Consider the following 6,207-nt stretch of genomic DNA (forward strand, 5'->3'; position numbering starts at 1 on the left):
ATATATATATATATATATATATATATATATATATATATATATATATACACGCATACATACACATATGTATATACATACATACATACTTAGACTCACACACATATACATAGACTTATATAAATACTTGTGTATATGTATGTATGCATGTATGCATGTATGTATGTATCTCTCTCTCTCTCTATATATATATATATATATACATATATATATGTGTATGTGTGTGTGTGACCATATATCTCAAGAATGTAAGAACTTGGTATATTTGGACAGCTGGTGTGTGTGTGCGCGCACGCGTGTGTGTGTGTGCGTGTGTGTGTGTGCATGTGTGTGTGTGTGTGCGTGCGTGCATGCGTGTATGCGTGCGTGCCTGCGTGCGTGTGTGCGGCGTGTGCGCCCAGCTGCGTGTCTACTGAGCCCTATAGGTAGCCATTGATCCCCAGTCACTCGTCCTCATCAGATCTCTTTCGATCCAGTTCGACTTATTGATTTTATAACATGCAGTCATTAACAAAACCAGGCAAGCTGTCAGCCAGCAATGAACCGACGGCCCCACTGGAAGGAACAGGTGAGGGGGGGGGTCCTCGTGAGACGCAAAATGCACTAAATATGTCCACCTGTTGGGAGATGGGCGGACCCTGCAAAAATGATGAACTCTTGCGGGGCTGGGGTGGAAATGCATTGGAGTAAAACGATAATGTCTCCCAGACTGGAGACACACACACACACACACACACACACACACACACACACACACACACACACACACACACACACAAGGAACAAATGTTTATCAATATCTATCTATCCAAGTATGTATGTATCCATATCCATCTATTTAACTAGTTAGCTCTCTCGCTCTCTTATTCTCTCTCTCTTTTCCTCTCTCTCTCTCTTTATGTATGTATGTGTCTGTCTGCCTGCCTGCCTACCTGCCAGTCTGTCTGTCTGTCTGTCTGCCTGCCTGTCTGTCTATCTATCTATCTATCTATCTATCTATCTATCTATCTATCTAAGAAATATATATATATAAATATGTATGTATGTATACGTAACTGAGACTTCCAATTATATATATATATATATATGTGTGTGTGTGTGTGTGTGTGTGTGTGTGTTTGTGTGTCTGTGTTTGTCCCCCAACATCGCTTGACAACCGATGCTGGTGTGTTTATCGACCCCGAAAGGATGAAAGGCAAAGTCGACCTCGGCGGAATTTGAACTCAGAACATAAAGACAGACGAATGATCGATGATTATTATTTGGAATTAAGGTGGTGAGCTGGCTGAATCGTTAACGTGCCGGAAAAAGTGTTAGCAGCATTTCTTGCGACTCTTGGTTCTGAGATCAAATGCCGCAGGGGTCAAACTTTGTCTTTCATCCTCTCGGGGTCGATAAATTAAGTACCAGTTGAGCGCAGGGGTTGATATAATCGACTTTGCCCCTCTCCCGAAATTGCTGGCCTTGTGCCAAAATTTGAAATCATTATTATTATTTGGAAAATTCGAAGTTCCACATCAGCGTAAAGACAGAAGTTTAGTTGCCAAAGAATGTGAAAACTAATTAAAACAACGATATTGACAGACTGGGCCGCGAAAGGTGAGAATGTAGTCATCTTTGGAATTCCAATTATTTCCAAAGACACCTCATTTAAATATAAAAGGGTTAAAAGTTAGAGATGACAGGGGTTGTGACCGGAGAATTCTTGCCTTTCCCACGACCGATTGTCTGTCGTCGCAATTTCACGAATCTGAACAGAAAATCACTTTAGTTTCTCCAGAAGGAACCAAACACAGAGAACATTGTTTAGTATCACGCATTTTTGGGACATTCACTCACAACGCACACACATATGTTTATTGTTATACATGAGTATGTAAGGGTGTGGAGGCGCAATAGCCCAGTGGTTAGGGCAGCGGGGAGAATCTACGTTAAGAGTACACGTGTCTGTGGAGTACTCACCCACTTGCACATTAATTTCATGAGCAGGCTGTTTCGTTGATTGGATCATCTGGAACCCTCGTCGTCGTAACCGACGGAGTGCCACGACGATATGAGTGTACACACGCACACACACGTATCTATATGTATATACATATGCATTGATGAGTGTATATACACATACACACACATGTATGTATATGCATATGCGTATATGAGTGTATGAATATTTATGTATGTACGTACGAGTGTATGTATGTATAATGCACGCGCGTATGAAGTATTTCAATGCTAACATCGAATTAAACTTTCGAAATACGCTCCTGCTAGCATACCAAATGTATACATGCGATGAGGTTCTTCAACCTCCCGGCATAGTTACGTTTCTGTAACATTATCTTATTGGAAACTTAGAAAGAACTGACCCCTCTCCCCGCCACAAATATATTTATATACACGCAAACACATTCATACGCGCATACAGATTCACACACACACACACACACGCACGCACGCACGCACGCACACACACACACACACACACACATTTTCTTTTATTTCTTTTACTTGTTTCAGTCATTTGATTGCAGCCATGATGGAGCACTGTCTTAAAGGGCTTTAGTCAAGGAAATCAACCCCAAGACTTATTCTTTGTACGCCTAGTACTGATTCTATCGGTTCCTTTAGCCGAACCGCTAAGTTATTGAGACGTAAACACACCAACATCGGTTGTTAAGCGATGGTGGGTGGACGAACACAAATCCAAAGACACACAAACATAAATATATACATACAACGAGTTTCTTTCTTGGATACGAGATTTGCCAACTGTATGTATGTGTGTATGTATGTATGTATGCATACATCTACGTATGTATGTACGTATATATGTATGTATGCATGTGTGTACGTATGTATGCATGTGTGTACATATGCATGTATGTATGTATGTATGTATGTATGCATGCATTTACGTATATGTGTATGCATGCATGCATGTATGTATGTATGTATGTATGTGCGTACGTATGTATGTATGTGTGTGTATGTATGTGTGTGTGTGTGTATGTATGTATGTATGTATGTATGTATGTATGTGTGTGTGTATGTATGTGTGTATACAGCAAATGTCCGTCTCTGATTCTACTGGTAACTCTACCACATCAGTACTTGACATATTTTTAATTAATGTTTTTGAAAACGAAGGAAAAGAGCCAAAAAAAAAAAAATGGTGAAAATGAAAAACACGAAAATCAGGTTTACTCGCCAAACTTGTTTTTGTTTACAACAACAAACAACAACAACAACAACAAAGGAAGTGATTAAAAATAGTGAAAAACACATCCGAGAGTACAATAGTGTCTCTCGAGACAATCCTACAAAGTTCATTATTATTATTATTATTATTATTATTATTATTATTATTATTATTATTATTATTATTATTATTATTATTATTATTATTATTATTATTCAGACACGTCGCACCAAAATTCATTCTTGGTGGACCCTTCCCATTTTTCTTCAATGTAAATTTTAACAGTTATATTTCCTGTGATTTTGTTTTTTTCCTTTAGCTTTTAACAAAATCAAAACAATTCATCGTCTTGTTCTTTTCTTTTTTTTATTATTATTTCATTTAATTTTATATTTTTCTTATCTTTTTTTTTCAATCCGCTTCTTTTTTTTTTCATTTAAGAATTTATTTATTTATTTTAACCTCTGGCGTTTTTGTCCTTTGTCATTGTTTATTTGGAGAGTTAACACCCAGAAATACATACATTAACATGAAAAGTAGATTGTCAAACTGATCAAAAATTCTTTTCAAACGCTTTAAAGTGTCGGCTTTTATTTATTTATCTATTTATTTATTTACTTATTTACTTATTTACTTATTCATTCATTCATTTGTCACAGCAATGGTATTGTTAAACGTAGCAAGCAAGAAGGAAGGCGGTCGAGTGGATTTACCGTTAACTGTTGTTAGCGATTTTAATAAAGATTGCAGTCAAAAAGAAATCGATACATAATGTACTTCTTACTGATTGCGTCGTTAAAAATAAAGAATGAAGAAAACACAGAATACAGGTTTATCCCAAAGATGGCCTGGAAGGAACTAAACAGACGATATGGGTACCGTCAGGTGTGGGGGACACGCGCCCATGCAGCGCGTAGTTGTATTCACCCTTTGTCAGTATATTTCTTGCTGCTCCTGTGCGACCTGTCGGGTAAAGTACCAGTTTGTCCCCATCTCCGCAAGATACTTTTTCATCTGCATTATCGATAGGAACTTCCCACCTGGTCATAAATACCATTCTATATTTAATGGATCCTGTCTTAAATTATCTTGTTCTACCACATCCAATCTTGGATCTATCATCGCAGCCAATAATAGACTTAAACTTAGAAATAACGAAACCATTAGAGATAACTTAGCTGACCTTAACACGAAGAACAATAATAAGGACTTGGATGTTAAAAATAGTAAGACTAAACCCGGAAACAAAATAAAAATATGTAATTGTCGTAATAGGGAATTTTGTTCCCTTAAAGGCTTCTGTTTAGGGAGAAATACCGTTTATAAAGTCGAAGTCTCAACCCTAAATGAACCTAAAAATATTTACATAGGTAGTACAAATGACTTTAAAAGTAGATATAGGGCGCGGATAAACTCTTTCACTAACCACGAAATAAAAAAACTCAATCACACAAGCAACCTACATCAATAAATTAAAAACGAACCATAAAGGATTCAGTCTAAATTGGTCTACAATAAGGGAAGCCACACCATATAATATATACACGAAGAATTACGATTTATGCAGGAAGGAAGCGATCCACAGAATCCGAGCCAACAAATATCTTTCAACGTTTAAATTTTTCACCCAAAATAATTAAGCAGTAGGATTCTAATTTAGCCTTACTTCATATTATGGACTCTTCTAAAATTTTATATTATATATATAGCGTCGTAATACGCTTTAGCCTTTTAACATCTTATACCCGATGCGAATGGTCCAATAAAACATTTGATTTTTAAAAATTATTTAATCCACCATTTCTTTTAAAGTTTTAACCTTGTGAATCTATTAACTCTGACGAGAGAAATACAGAGTATTACTATGGTTGGAGTTAGCTCGCCCATAGCAACCTACATCTTTTTGAAACAGCCATAGACTTTATACATGTTCCAGACTCCTTATGAATCATCTTACATTCGCTTTATCCTCCTCTTCGTTGATTCAAATTCGAACACTCGGACTTCGCAAGTACATTTATGGATTTATATTTTTATATATTTATATTTATGAATTTAATGTGTTTATAAATTTTTATATGTCTATGAATTTTTATATATTTGTTAATTTTTGTCTATATGTATTTATAAATTCTTATAAATTTTTTATATATCATATAGAAGAATGCATCTATGTATGTTGAGAGAATAAAAAAAAATTATAGAGTTAGCAGTCAACATACATGCATATATACATATATACATCATCATCATCATCATCATCGTTTAACGTCCGCTTTCCATGCTAGCATGGGTTGAACGATTTGACTGAGGACTGGTAAAACCGGATGGCAACACCAGGCTCCAGTCTGATTTGGCAGAGTTTCTACAGCTGGATGCCCTTCCTAATGCCAACCACTCCGGGAGTGTAGTGGGTGCTTTTACATGCCACCGGCACGAAGGCCAGTCAGGCGGTACTGGCAACGGCCACGCTCAAAATCGTGTATTTTATGTGCCACCTGCACAGGAGCCAGTCCGGTGGCACTGGCAACGACCTCGCTCGAATGTCTTTTCACGTTCCACTGGCACAAGTGCCAGGAAGGCGACGCTGATAACAATTACGCTCAAACGGTGCTATTTACGTGCCACTGTCACGGAAGCCAGACAGCTGCTCTGGCAACGATCGCACTCAGACGGTGCTCTTAGCGTTCCACTGGTACAGGTGCCATCACGATTTCGCTTTCATTTGCCCCAACAGGTCTTCGCAAGCCGAGTTCAGTGTCCAATGAAGGAGACGTTAGCATGGGTGTCAATCGTCGAATTTAGTTCGATTTCGATTTCACTTGCCTCAACAGGTCTTCGCAAGCGGAGTTTAGTGTCCAATGAAGGAAAGGTACGCATAAGTGGGCTGGCTACACCCCTTGGATTATAGTCTCACTTGGCTTGCCGGGTCTTCTCATGCACAGCATATTTCCAAAGGTCTCGGTCACAAGATTACCATCGAATTTGAATCAGACTGTTTTGATATATAT

The sequence above is a fragment of the Octopus bimaculoides genome, chromosome 25 (assembly GCF_001194135.2).
Source record: "Octopus bimaculoides isolate UCB-OBI-ISO-001 chromosome 25, ASM119413v2, whole genome shotgun sequence".
Lineage (NCBI taxonomy): Eukaryota > Metazoa > Mollusca > Cephalopoda > Octopoda > Octopodidae > Octopus > Octopus bimaculoides.